The 15,530-nt window shown below is 42.8% G+C and overlaps 1 non-coding gene across 1 annotated transcript; it reads left to right on the top strand.

Annotated features, from left to right (window-relative positions):
- Positions 1 to 1,665: 1,665 nt before the first annotated feature.
- Positions 1,666 to 1,747, top strand: trnas-aga (transfer RNA serine (anticodon AGA)). Its single transcript has one exon. It is a non-coding gene; the product is annotated as a tRNA-Ser (tRNA).
- Positions 1,748 to 15,530: the final 13,783 nt, after the last annotated feature.

The following is a 15,530-nucleotide window of genomic DNA, read 5'->3' as shown; positions in this document are numbered from 1 at the left end:
TCACTGCCCTGAACACCCAGTGAATGTACGACTTTTCCCACATTGCTTAAGAGTATCAGTTAACACGAGCTGGAGTCTCAATGTGGGAATAAACTCCAAAATTTTTACTCCTTCACTGCTTTGTGTCAAACTCCAGATTTTTTCACTCAGAAATTTGCTGTGCATGCAGCCCCCTTGAAACATTACTATTTATGTCTTTAATGCACCAAAACCTTTATTTTTCTGGGGTTTTGAGTGGTTCTGGGTCATGAATCAAAATTTAAATTGGACAAAAATGTCATGCAGGGTCACTGGGGCCGCACGTTTCATGTTCTTGTAGGAATTTTTCAACAAGTCATCATCAATCAATCAGAAGGACCCACAGAGTATATGTATTGCGCTGTTCAAAATCCGGAGAGGACACCTTCCAGTTGGTTCAAAAGAATTTATTCAGATTAACAGGAAAGAATACAGAGCTCTGGAGATCGTCTTCCCCTATGCTGGAGTCAGCATACGCAGATGCGTCGTCCCTGGCGTTGGGGCAAGAAGTCCAACGATCTAACTATCTTCTCCAGTTTTTATGTGTTACAGGGAGGTGCTTATGTGATCGCTTCTGCGTGCAAGTGTGTATTTTTGATCTTCATGTGTGTTGCAGGATCTTCTGTCTGACCCCATGCCAGTCCCTTCTGGTCCATCGTGGCCTTGTTGTTGCAGCTGTGAAGATTAAAACCTCTTTCCGATTTACGGCCATGCTCTTATCTTTCACGGCCTCATCCCACCATGGAAATTCTTGTGGACTCTGTTCTGACTTAATTAGCTTGAGGGAGTGATGCTAGCATGAGCTACACTCCCGCTATTCCCTGTTGTGACCTTTTCACCTGTCCACTCTAAACAGTCTGGTCTGTGCTTCACTGCTGATAGGAAGTGTTTTTCTGTTGTCTTATATCTTGGAATGTCGATCTGTGTTGTCTCCAGTATTTATAAGTTCCTTCCTAGAGTCACAATGGCACCAAATAATCCTGGTGCTTTGGAGATTTGTGGGACCCCTCTGTAAAACACCTTTTACTACTTCCAGATGTTCACGAGGTCAAATAAGGTGACTTGTAGCTAAGTCATCGATTCTGCCTGGGATGCATAAGCAGGAGATCCCGGTACCGCTACTAACACTAAAGAAGTACATTGATGAACTAAATACAGTGTTGGAACCTTTCCTACCTCTTTGGGAACTGCCACAGAAACATCTTTATTACAACTGCCTTGTGTGTCCTACACTCTATTTTAAGTGAATGTATGTATAAATTTAACTACAGTTTAAGCAAATATATATAAATTTGTCTACATTCTCAACAGATTAAAAGTGTAGAGTGTGTGACATGTGGTGTGTTTGTCAGGAGCTTTCAAGACCAAAGTTGTTGACACACAAAAGAAAGAAATATGTCAAAGTTTGTTCATTCTTATGAGATAAACTGAAAATTGGTTGCAGAGTGACGACAAAAATGGAGAAATCCTCCTCTTCATTACTCAGTCAAAACCACTGACACACACACACACACACACACACACACACACACACACACACACACACACAAATAGTTTGTGTGTGTGAGAATATAAAAAAAATCTACTGTGCTTCAATGAAGATTAATTGTTGAATATCAATCCTCTACTCATGCTCATGGGAGTGTAGTTGTTGTGGCCGAGTGGTTAAGGCGATGGACTAGAAATCCATTGGGGTCTCCCCGCGCAGGTTCGAGTCCTGCCAACAACGTTACACTGCTGTTCCAGAGGAAACAACATCTGCTCCTACTGTAGGTCCATGTGTCAAAGGTTTTCTTTCAAGGGCTGTCGCAGCTGATGATGAGGGAGAGAGAGAGGATTGGTAGCATGTTGTCTTGTCTCAACCATTCTGGTGTTGACCAAAATCTTTGTTGATACTCCAGTGGTGGTGAAGGTGATGGAAATGTTCCAAGTGGGACGGTTCCATGTTCAACCAGTTTCATCTGGAACTGAGGTGGAGCTTAGGGTTAAGTAGGAATTGGTTTGGTTTAGTCCCTGGGAATGTCAGTGTGTGTGTGTGTGTGTGTGTGTGTGTGTGTGTGTGTGTGTGTGTGTGTGTGTGTGTGTGTGTTTACATGCAGACTTTCCCTTGTGACAGCTGATTTGGTTTGGAATCCATCTTAGTCAGGACATTTTGAGAAATTCTATCATGTCGTTGTAGTTATTTTGATTTACAACACTGGAAAAAAATCATCTCCCCTCCAAAAACCCTCCTCTTCAACTTTGTACCCAAGTTGTCTCCTCATCAGGCACCACAGGATCCAGTAGGTTCAGTTAAAACAAGTCATTAGAGATTTAAAAAACATTTTGTCCATTTGACATCAGGACTGCTCCCAGATCATCTCAATGAGCTCATCCCTGCACCAGAGTACCGCCCAAGTTCATCAAGGACAGTAAACACGTGCAGGTCTAGATTCACCTCCATCTTTGGAGGTTGTTGAATTTCCTCCTGAGGACCGTCAGGCTGTTTCCTTACTTTGCTGTGACACAACAGCAGACAGCAACAAGGACTGCTGCAGTGCACTTGGTAAAATCACCATCTGTAGACTGGACCAATATGCTGATGTGATCCTTTGATTAGTTTAGGATCAGTCAGAGATCAAAGACTGAAGCAGGAGATCAATGCACAGAATTCAGAGATCAATGCACAGAATTCAGAGATCAAAGACAGAATTCAGAGATCAAAGACTCCTGGAGCGTTGCCCTCTCTTGTCTTTGGTCCTGGATGTTACTGAATGTTTTACACATTTCTTTTGAAGAAAAAACTTGCATGACATTTCAAGGAGTTTTTCCTGCCAATACAGGACAACACCCACTCACAAACCAGTGCTGGACAAGTTCCTTCAAAGCTGTAATGCCTTATTTCTTACTTGTTACTGTCATTTTAAAATAATTGGTTCCATCACGATTGTGTCTGCCAGTTCTTGGTGACTGTACAGGAGGTCTGTGGACCGCAGGGCCACAACAAGCCCATTTCCTCAACTCTCCATTTAGTACAGAGGTCCCCAAGTATGGACCAGTGAGGATAAATGTGATAGTGGAGAAGTCCTTTTGTTCTTCAACTTGTCCAACTTGATGGTGAGTCTCCCTTTATCAAGGATTACTGAATGCTTGTGTTATTTATGGCATTGTTAACACTTTATAAACCCTTCATTCAGAGCTGTAAAGAACCTTTAACCTCATATCCCAGACATCAAAGTGGGCCACTAACTGGTGAGATGAAGCTATGCTATGCTGCTACATTCTGAAGAGGTAAAGTAGCAGGTTCTGAGAGTGATGGCTAACCTGGATGTGTTCATCTCCTACTTTAATATCAGCGTCCCAACTTGGAGCTCTGACCACCTCCAGCTTTTTGTTCCTGTTTCTGCTTCAGTCAACAGGGAACTCAAACCTGCAATAGAATCATCAACAATAATGGAATAGAAAACAGAGGAAGAAAAAATATCATAAACTTACAAAGCTGAGAAATGTTAATGAAGAATAAATTCACACATTATGATTGAGGCCAGAAAGTAAAACTCCACACCAAATGTATTTTGACATGTAGGGATAATGAACTTGAATGTGTTGAAATAGCAGATAAATGAATCCACGATCACACAAAAAGATGATGACCCACTACCACAAGATGGCGTCACAGATCCTGATGCTCTGAGCAGGAAACACCGAGCAAAACATGACTAAAAAGCTCCTGCTGTTCCCTCCATGAAAAACTGTGGCACTGATGAGAAGAAGGATCCCAGCGTCCTCTGAGGATCCATCGCCGCACCATTCGGTAGAAGGATGATCGGGTCGGCAACAGGAGAAACCCTTGTGTCTCCGATGCAGGGAAGATGGAGCACTGAAGAGGCCACATTGTGGCGTCCTAAAGAGGACATTTGGTGGAGCCTGAGACAGCAAACATCATGCCGCCCTTCATCAGAAGAACCATAGCACTTCAGTCACGTGACTGAAGTCATCCAGTCACGTGACTGAAGTCATCCATTCATGTCAGTGATGTCACTTGGCAGGACTGTCATTGTCGTCTCATTCTAGAAAAGAATCCAGACTCCACATGTGGCTCCCATGATAACTGATGGACCTCTGGTTGGAGGCTGGACGATGATGTTTGGTCTGGGGTGGTTAAGATGGTGGGGGCTGTTTCAGTTCTAGTGCTGAAGGCTTTCACCATGACAGTCAGACTCTCATCTGTCCTTCATGTTCCCTCATGTGCCGTGTGGACCGCACACTCTGAAATTTAGCCTGAAAACTCTTCATGAAAAGCAGGAGACTCAGAGTCTCTGTGGCGCAATCTGTCAGCGCGCTCGGCTGTTAACCGAGAGGCTGGTGGTTCGAGCCCACCCAGGGACGATGAACAGGCTCTACTGGTTCTTAGGACTCTGTTGATCAGCTGCTGAGTTGCTACTTGATGTCAACATTGGTCTGTTTCATCCTGAGTAGTTTGCTCATAGCAGAGTCGTTGCATCATTGATCTGAATGTGGACGGACAGATTGACCCTCCACAGCAGACGCATGTGACAGATCTCTTGATGAGACACTTTGTGGTTCTGCCAGATTCTGCCATTATACATGTTCAGAGATTTTTTTTTTTTTCCTGAATACATTTATTATTTTCTGATCACCTTGTGGATTTTTCATCATTCTCCTCATTACCATACTTTAGGTTGCAGTATGTCCACCTTAGTTAGTCTTGGGTTGCAGAAATCATACAGCATACAAATAATAGCAGGTTGAAACATATTTATTTAAAAGAATTTAACATGGTTACACACACACACACACACACACACACACACACACACAGAGCCTGTCTTTGGTATAAAATGGTCTGTCACGTTCTCTCACATTGCACAACAACAAAACAAACAAAGACGGCCATGTCCAGTGTGGTCCTGGATATGACGACTGGACTGCAGGGTCCCAGTATCACTGTGACAATTCTTTTACCAGCTATGACCTTGGACAAGAACTTCTCAGGAGGAAACTTATCATGGTGGCACAGTGAAGAAAACTGGACCTGAGCTGCCTGCTGAAATCTTGCAGGTGAAGGACAGAGCTCCACCTCTTTGACAGACACCACCACTGTTGGCTCATGTTGTCAAAAAATGAAGTGTGTCAGTTTTTGACACACACACACATCTAAACACACACACATACACATGCATGTTCTTACACACAGAGACTTTTCCTCTGTTTTTGTTTTTTACTGGTTTTGAACCAGTAGTTGGTTTCTGTTGGTTTGATTTGCTTGACTGGTTGTTGTTTGTTTGACCTTGCAAATCCATATTTTGGGTTCTGGCTTGTTCTGCTTTTCATTTTGTGTTTGTATTAAAGTTCTGTTGCTGAAAAAGAGACTTTTTTTCCTTTTTGTTGAGGTAAATATATGAGGGTCGAAACTGACCCATAACACCATGGATGTTACAATAGTTAATAATATTAAAATGAAGAATAAATCAAACCAATCCATGTCAGAGATGTGTTCTAACACCCCTCAGTAATGGTCAGGAAACACAACAACCTTTTGTTTATTTCTATGATTTTCTTGAGGTTCATTTGAGCATTTTTTAACTGAAATCGAGGGTTTACTGACGAAAAAAAGGTCCAGAGGCCCACAACAAAATATTCAAATCAATATTTCCATGGATAAGGAAGCCTAACAAGGAAACCAAGAGATGGAAACAACTTGGATGATAGAAAATTGTTTCCTGTCTCCTGCCATTGTGGAGAGCCTTTGTTCTGTCCTGCTGCTGTCCAGTTGTCTCTTCTGAGCTCCTGTACTGGTTCCACCCTGAAGAGGGTCTGAGCTAAAATTGAATATTGTGGAACTTCAACCTTTGATCTCAGAGTTTTGTGTTTGATCTTAGAATTCTTTCTTTGATCTCACCTTAGACAAAGACATGGAAGCTCGATCTGCTGTTGAGGAGGCCGTGATCGTTTAGTGGTTAGTACTCTGTGTTGTGGCCGCAGCAACCCCGGTTCGACTCCAGGTCACGGCAGCATGAGACAAATTTCTTGTGTGTATTGATGGACACAAACCAAGCAGAATTTTCCCACAATGCAATAGGGCGGTGTTTGGTCAGTTTCTTCTCAATGCTAATGTCTACTAGCTTAGTCTGCTACTTTGATGGCTCTGACTACTAAAAGGTCCAGACACCTGGATATGGTGGTTCCTCCCTAAACGTAGATTCTGTCAGCTCATGTTTTGAAATCAACTCACCATGAACACAAGTAGATTTCAGTGGACTGCAAATGTGTCTCATTTAATGGTAAACATGTCAAATATAAATTCCATCACCTGAGGAGGTCTGCTGCTGGAATTAAGCTCCAGATATTCTCAAGATATTTTATATCTTAAAATAAAGCATTTTTATATTTGATTTATTATTCATTAGCCTGCTTCATGTAGTGTGATTTTATGTGTCCTATATTAAATCAAACTTTGTAAACGATCGTCCCTGAGGATGTTGAATGATGTCAAAAAAGTGTTCTCTAAGCTCTCCTTTCCTCTAAATAGAGGAGTCTCTGCTGAGGTCGTTCCCTCTCAGAGTCCTGACGTCTATTCGGATGCACCGAGAGACTCAGGCAAACAGAAGACAAGGGCAAGTGAAGTAACCTGAAAATGAGAGGGGAGGTTCGACATCAAACTAAAACAGGAAGAATAGGACACAAATGGGATATCAAAATAAGAGAGACCATGAGACATGCCCCCCCAGTTCCTGCTGCTTCCAGCTCTTTATATCGAGCCCCTCATACAGTGGTTGAGAGAGACCACAAATATTAAAGGTGTCCACATAAATGGAGAAGAACACAAGGTGGTGCTGGACGCTGATGATGTTTTAACATATTGAAGTGAGCCCCCTAACACAGGACCTGCATTAATAAAACTCTTTGAAACACTGGGAAGCTCTGCTGGAAATTCTCCATTCTAAAACACAGGTTCTGACCTTTAATCACTCACCTCCAGAACACATGGAGGAAACCCTCCACCTGGATTGGGGCCAGAACTCCTTGAAGATGATAGAAGAAGATGGAACTCCATTTCCTTTCTGAGTCTGAGTCACAGGATTGATAGAGTAAAAATAAATGTCCTACCACAAGATCTCTTTCTAGTTCCAGGACCAACTGGAGAAACTGCCTTCAAAACCGTTTCTGAATTCAACAAAATGCTTTCCAGTTTTATCTTGCAGGGGAAGAAACCCAGGCTCAAATTTAAACCACTACATGAATGAGCCCCAGTTCCTGCTGTACTGGCCCATCAAAATCTGGAAAAATGTTTCCGTAATGTCCAAATCTCAATGAATAATTTGGAATGTTAACAGGAGAATATCACTACAAGTCATTTAATGATGTGCTTTTAATCCTGGGTTCAAGCCTCATGAAATGAACCACAGATTTAAATCCTGGATTCAAAGAGAGTAACAACTTTCTACTCACTTGTGGAAAATGGAAATTTAAAAGATTTGAAAGCCTGAGAAGAGAATATCACTGAGAAAGTCTGACTTTTTAGAATCCTCTGAGGTGAGCAATTATTTTTGAACACGACATCAGAAATGAAACAGACTTTAATGATCCAATGCTGAAAATATTTTTGGCTGCCCATCAAGAAACAAGAAAAACCTCATATCGTATGTTGTTTTCCGTTTGACCTGATTCTTGGTTGACAACTAACTGGCTCATTGGCTTTCTTGATGGAACAACAAAAGCAAAAGTTGAAGACTTTGAATATCCAGGCCTCTGGCGTGATTCTCAGCTGTCATTTAAATTTCACATGAACTCAGTGTCCAAGCAAATATCTGGTGGGCTAAAATGACTTTTGTCGCTCTGTTGACTTTTTCCACAAGAAGTCTGGAAAAGTATTATAACACAGTTCATGTTCCCAATACTGGACTACGCTGGTGGTTTCTATGGGAACACTGGTGACGGCCCCAGGCCTGGGTCCTATGCAGCGTTGTGTGTGCAGGGTCCTGTTGGTGGGTGTGTTTGTGTCTTTGCAGGTCTGGAGCAGCCTGGTCATCAGGCTGACTGGGAGCACCGGGCCAGTGTTCCCAGTTAGGCCTGTTTAACCCCGCCTTCCCAGACATTTGTCTCCCTTCTGCGCTCAGCCGGCGTGCTGTTGTTGTCCTTTTGTTTTTCCTTGTTTTCCACCAACAACATGCAGCACACACTGACATCACATCACACACTCACCTCCACTGCTGACACTGACTTCCACACCTCACATGGTTGATTATTTACTTTAATAAATGCTGGTTTGCTGCTACCAGGTTTTGCTGCACCTCTGAGCCGGTCCTAACACATTCAGACATCAATCTTTGTCCTCTCAATGTCTGATATAATAGTCTTTGTAGATTTGTGCTCAGGTGTTTGGATTGAACCCATCATTATTTAATGTAGGAGTCCCAAAGGCAACTCCATTGGTCAGTATTAATTTTCAAATGTGTCTACTTGATTTTCCCTTCATACTTGAAACAACTTTCAATTCCTTTCACAATGCTCACAATGCAACCTAGAGTGTAGAGATCATTTGTTTCTATGTCTGCCTAGAATCAGCAAAGAAACTGGTCATCGCACATTCATATTTTCCTCAAGTCAATTTTATCATTTGGAAACCATCCATCCATCATTGTCTTCTGCTTATTCCTTTCTAGTAAGGGTCGCGGAGGGGCTGGAGCCTATCCCAGCATCTACGGGCGAGAGGCGGGGTTCACCCTGGACAGGTCGCCAGTCCATCGCAGGGACTGCGTACAGAGTCGAACAACCATTCACACTCACATTCATACCTACGGTCAATTTAGAGTGTCCAATCAGCCTAGTCCCCAAATTGCATGTCTTTGGACTGTGGGAGGAAAGCGGGGTACCCGGAGAGAACCCACGCAGGCACGGGGAGAACATGCAAACTCCACACAGAAAGATCCCGCGCCCGAGCCGGGACTCGAACCCGGAACCTTCTTGCTGTGAGGCCACAGTGCTGACCACTGCACCACCGTGCAGCCCCATTTGGAAACCATCTTGAGGATATTTGGAGAAAGTTCAATCATTCAGCTGCAGTGACAGTGACTTACAACACTGCAAAAAAAAAAACAAAACACCCCTCCACAAACACTCTTGTCCAACTTTTGTGCCCAAATTTTCTCCTCATGAGGCACCAAATCAAGTCAAGTCATTTTTATTTGTATGGAACCAAATCACAACAAAAGTTATCTCATGACTCTTTACTAGTAGAGCAGGTCCAGCACCAAACTCCTTCAATGAATCTACACCCAACAATTCTCCATCAGCAAGCACATCCTGCAACAGCGGTGATGAAAACCTTCCTTTTAACAGACAGGAATGTCGAGCAGATCCAGGATCAGTGGGGACGGCCTTCTGCTTTGTCTGGTTGTATTTAAAGCTCCATCAGATTGGAACAACCTTTCCTCCTCACTTCGGTCTCTCACTTCCTTTCTCATCTTCAAATCATCAAGCATTTTCAAACATCTGCTCTTGTTTCTGATGCACCTCACCTTTTCTCTCCAGGATTCACTCTGTACTTGTTCTTGTTTGTTCTCTGTACTGTACATATGTGGATATTTGGGTATGAATATGCATTGTGTACTTGGTGCATGGAAGCAGAATTTATTTAGATGGGTGTTTAAATGTATGAGTATGTGAAGACTTTACTTTGCAATGGGATCTCTGATCATACTTTGTATAATGCTGGATGGTGGCTTTGGGGAACATTGTTGACAGCATTCACCACTGGAGCCTACTTTGATTGCCAGTCAGGACAGGACAAAAAGAGTCTACACATTCAGATGTATGACAGAAAATGTAAATGATATGGCGCCATTTTCGGTTTTTGTGCTGTCTGATTTTCTAAACATAACATTTATAAATATTTGTAAGACGAAAATAAGAAAGACAACCTGCATCACCACAGTCATGAAGACCTCAACACGGTTAAAGAGAAAGTCTTGGGGTGGATTCTTGTGTTTTGCAGCATCCTTAATGTGTCTGCATAGAAACATTGGTGTTGTGGACCCACATCCACCAAGAGTGGAACCAAGAAAAGCAAGTGGAGAATGTTTCTGGAGGAGCTGGAAATTCCCTGGTCAAGCCACACATTGAGAGAAGGGAACGGATGCCCCGAGACCCAGACACTTCAGCCTTGCTCAGACAGCTGCAGAGCTCACCCAGCACTCCATCCATGCCATCAGCAACACAGAGAGCATCCACGCCAGCATCCTCCTCAGCAGCCCTGCCTCAACACCAACCAGAACAGCCACAACCCACCAGATTCCAGAAGAAAGTAGGAGTCAGGTCTGCCCAAGCAGTCAGGACAGCAGGACAAACGGATTGTGGTTCAACTGCAAACGCACACGTTTTTGCACCAAGAGACTTTTCCTCAGTTTGTTTTTTACTGGTTTTGAACCAGTAGTTGGTTTGATTTGCTTGACTGGTTGTTTGACCTTGCAAATCCATATTTTGGGTTCTGGCTTGTTCTGCTTTTCATGTTGTGTTTGTATTAACGTTCTGTTGCTGAGAAAAAATATTTGTCTTTTTCTTGAAGTAAATATATGAGGGTGGAAACTGACTGTCACACCCCGGACACGGGTATGGGTAGTGTGAGACCCAGACATTAAACCATTGATGGCAAAACACGACAGAGTTGCATAAGTTGTAACAATATTTCCCCAGTTGTGATACACAAATATAATAAAGCAGCTATATACAGAAGGGACCAGAGGTCTGTAATAAAAATCATCAAAACTAAATAACGAGCTCAAAACAAAAGCATAACTCAGATACAAAGTAATTTAGCAAAATGCAAATCAAAATATTTAACGTTGATCAAACGCGTACATTCTATGTTTTAGCAGTATACTTTCAACAAGAATAAATCAAATATGCATATTCTATGTTTTAGCAGTCACAATACTTTCAACAAGAATAAGTCAATGCACATATCAACCATGGTTTACTCTTAACTTAATCAATAGAAAGAACATCATAACTTGGAAACAATAGAACTTTTGAGAAACAATATTCACCTCTGGACCTCAGCAATGAGGTCCCTAACCTAGCAGAGTTAACAGCAGACTGCCTTGTAAGCCCACTCTCACCCTTTATATACTCTCATGGCCCCTCCCACCAGACAGACCAAAGACCAGTTAAGGGGAGTTGTATTGTTTTCCCAAATTGTTCTGTGTACCTTAACATACAGCAAAGAAACACCATGTCCTTCAATGACCATATATATCTGCTACTTAGCAATAAACAAATGTCCAGTGTCCTTCATTGACCAAACCCATTCACATGTCCATGTACTGTTCGAGTTCCCCTGTCTCCGGACAGGGAATGGTTCGCCCCAATTTGGGCGTAGCCTTCGACGCCTACTTAAAGGCTCCAGCCCCACCCTGACTCTTTTAGGATCCAGTTCAGAGCCCTGGTGAGGGAGAAGGCCGTAACCTGTTTGATGCATGGCTTTGCCGAACAAATGTCCTTCAACGTTGCTGGCCGTCTCCGGGTTTGTCCATGCCATCCCACCAAACAACTGTGCACTCATTGAGGTGGGCCAGGGACAAAAAGTGACAGTGGGGTCTAGACTGTCACACTGACCCAAAACACCATGGATGTTACAATAGTTAATAATATTAAAATGAAACAATAAATCAAACCAATCCATGTCAGAGATGTGTTCTAACACCCCTCAGTAATGGTCAGGAAACACAACAACCTTTTGTTTATTTCTATTATTTTCTTGAGGTTCATTTGATCATTTTTTAAACTGAAATCGAGGGTTTACTGACTAAAAAAAGGTCCAGAGGCCCACAACAAAATATTCCAATCAATATTTCCATGATAAGGAAGCCTAACAAGGAAACCAAGAGATGGGAAACAACTTGGATGATAGAAAATTGTTTTTAGTTTATTTTACAGCTGATTGAAGACGTGGGTCAAAACTGACCTGTTAACATCAGAGATGGGAACAGAAAGCTAACACAAGAGGAAGGTTGAAGCTATGAAAAAGGAGTTTGATAAAAATCTTGAACTGACAGTAGAAATATCCTTTTGTATGTTTACCTTTGTTGACAGAAGTCACTTTAGCTTGGCAGTGAAAAGAATCACTGCTAGCTTGACAAATAAGTGGCACAAACTGGGTTCAAGCTGGACTTTGGACACTGGTATCTGCAACAGTTCCCATCAACTCCTAATTTGTGTGTACAAAAAAATCATTGAGAAATCAAGGTGAGATCAAAGAAAGAATTCTAAGATCACCCAGGGATGATGAACAGGTTCTACTGGTGCTTAGGACTCTGTTGATCAGCTGCTGAGTTGCTACTTGATGTCAACATTGGTCTGTTTCATCCTGAGTAGTTTGATCATAGCAGAGTCGTTGCATCAATGATCTGAATGTGGACGGACAGATTGACCCTCCACAGCAGACGCATGTGACAGATCTCTTGATGAGACTCCTCAGTCTTCAATTTAGTCGTCGTGTGTCATGCAGTGTTGAGGAGGCCGGCTGGCTGTGGGTAAAGTGGGGCTCAGAGTTTGTGGAGTCGGCTCTGGACTGAAGGGGGTCACTGATTTGTTCTCAGATGCTACAGCTCAGGTTAGTGAGGTGGTGGAGAAATGAGTGAGAACTCTGCCAGCTGGAGCCTCTTGGGTCCCGGGGGGCTTCACTCCTGGAGGTGGAAATGATGAGGAGTTTTAAAATCTGCTCCTCTTTCACGCTGACTTGTTTTCTTGGGTTCCCTCTTTCCTCCTTGTCTGCTGTAAACATGAACACATGCAAGGATCCTGCTACCTCTCACGTTAAGCTGGCACTTGACAGTGACAGCAGGAGAACAAAAAATCCCAGAGTGTCATCAACATTTCCTGTAAACTAAATGATAGAAGCTGTTGAATTTCTGTGTCAGAACAAGGAGAAAGGAGCCCCAATGAAAGAGTGGTGTGTGTGTGAATGAGAGGACATTGTTCAGTCCACAGACCTGAGCATCGCTGCTCTGACTACCACGTTACCTCCTGGTTATCAGTGTGAAGTCAATGGTGAGGTAGTCAGTTGTTCCTTGTGTTTTATTCCAGAGGCCTGGTAGTTAAACGCTGAATTAAATAATTTTAATTCTTTACTTGAATTTTCATGCTGTTTTGCTGGAAATGTTTGACAACTTCTTGCATGTTGGTGCCCCATCACACAAAAAAGGTGCAGTTGTACTCTTTTCACCTCTGACCCACAAACATTCCACCAGTGAACGTCCAGAAATTGAAGCATAAACAGTTCAGCAACAACAAATTCTTCAAATCATCCTCTGAACCGAGAGCCACAGGCTCCTCCCAACATATGCAACACTGCCATTGAACTCTGTTTCAGTGTAACGGTGGTCGAAGGGTCAACATTGAACCTGTTGTATGACTTGAAAATTGTATCAGAGATCTGTGAGCAGGGCTAAATATATGAAAGTGTTGTCATTAACAGGTTGTGAATTTCTGTAGGTCCAAACATATCCTGGAGTCCACCAATGCCAGTTGTGACCTTGTGGGCTCCGGCTCCAGCGCTGTCAGTGAAAAATGACTGACAATCCATTGTCTCCTGGTGAGTCCTGCTGTGTTGGTAGGATGCATCAAATCACTGTGGGAACAAGAGACACAGTGACTGAACTGTAGCCCATCCATCCATCCATCCATCCATCCATCCATTCATTCATTTTCTTCCACTTATCCTGTTAAGGGTTGTGGGGTGGGGGGACCTGTCTCCCCAGCTTTCAGCGTGAAGTGGGTTCACCCTGGAGGGGTCGCCAGTCCATTGCAGGGCCAACACATAAAGACAGACAACCATTCACACTCACAGTCACACCTAGAGTCAGTTTAGAGTATCAATCAGCCTCGTCCTCATTCTCATGTCTTTCCCACTGAAAAACTTTCACACCTGAAGTGTGAAGCATCGATAAAAGTTAATTTGACAGCACAACAGAAAATCCTAGTATATCACTGACATATTCTGTAAAAGTAATGATAGAAGCTGTTGAATTTTTAGAATGAGAAAAAATGTCCCCCAATGAAAGAGTGATGATTCTTTATTTTGATTTTGTTCTTCACTCCTACACAAGAGAGGGAAAGTGTCGGCTGGCTAGGAGCAACTGCCTGCTTCAGAATGGGAGGAGCCTCAGGACTTTCCAGTGAGAGCTGCAAACTTCCACCAGCGCCCACTGCCAGCACGTCTTCATGATGGAGCTGAGAAGAACACAACAACACAAGAGCACTGGAGAGGAGCACAACACTTCTTTGCTTCCTTGTCACTCTCATATCTGTCTGTACCATCTGGAGCTGGGGGGAGGAGCTTCACATGTTTTTTTTCTTGTTTTTTTTTCCAAAAGGGAATGACATGACTTACTCTGTATATTAGTATATGAACTACTGAGAATGTTCATCCCCAGTTTTAAGTTAGAATTAAATGTTAAGTAGAAAAATCTTCCCTCTTCAATCCTGTCACTCAGTGTTGTAAACTGTTTCAAACAAATTCTACTGTTCAACAGTTCAAGTGTTTCTAATGAAGCTGAATGTGCTCTCTTATACTTTCCTCAATTGTGTTTCTTTCATGTCCTCCTGAGATCAAAGACAGAATTCTAGGTACTGTCAAAGCCCTGATGACATCATCAGGAATTCTGACTTTGATCTGGAAACTCTTGCTTTAATCTGAATTTGATCTGACTGAAGTTTTAGTTTAGGTTGCATGAGACTGATGCCCCCCCCCCCCCCCCGTGACCCTTAAAGGATAAGAATAGAAAGTGGATGGAGGGATGGACTTAACACTGAAATCAGCTGATCTGATCCACATTCTAATTTTTCCTTTCCCTCTTTAGGAGTCATGGAGAATAGTAGTGTATATAATAATGTATATACAACCTTGTAGTATCTTTCCAAAGCTTTGAGTATTTCATCTTGTTTCTACTTGTAGTTTTAGTGTCTGGATCTTTTCTTTTTATATCCTGCTGTCTGCTCTTTGCTTTTGGAGCTTCCTTCAACAACTACCAAGCCTCCTGGGTACTGTAGGAAACATGGTCAAGTTCTTCTTACTTTTGCAGTCACGTCCTGCTCACATTGGTCTGTCTTCATTTTGACTCCTCCCACTGCCACAATGACCAGCCTTTATACACTTGGTGACTGGGGCCCTGGTTGCTGCAGGCCTCAACACCAGCCTGTGGTTGTGAGCAGGGCAGAACAGAACTGACAGTATCTCACATGCAGGACCTGTCAGCTGGGGCACCGCTTTAACCTGGACCCCCTGGAAGATCTTCTTAAGGAACTCGCCTTTTTGGTTCCATCAAGGACTGTGAGGATGGTGAAGAGTGATCCACCACCAGGCACCACAGTCAGCAGCAGCCATTTTGTTCCACTAGACTCAAATATGATAGTGAAAGAATGGTGAGTTCTTGCTAACTAACACTTCCTGTTTTTATTGCTATTCTTCCATGAATGTGCTCATGTTGGTTTGTCCCCAACCTCAGTTTCAA

This window comes from Aulostomus chinensis, chromosome 4 (assembly GCF_037954235.1).
Source record: "Aulostomus chinensis isolate RoL2024-O1b breed Wild chromosome 4, RoL_Achi_v1.0, whole genome shotgun sequence".
Classification (NCBI taxonomy): Eukaryota; Metazoa; Chordata; class Actinopteri; order Syngnathiformes; family Aulostomidae; genus Aulostomus; species Aulostomus chinensis.
The sequence above is the reverse complement of the archived record's forward strand: the minus strand, read 5'-3'. Positions and strand labels throughout refer to the sequence as shown.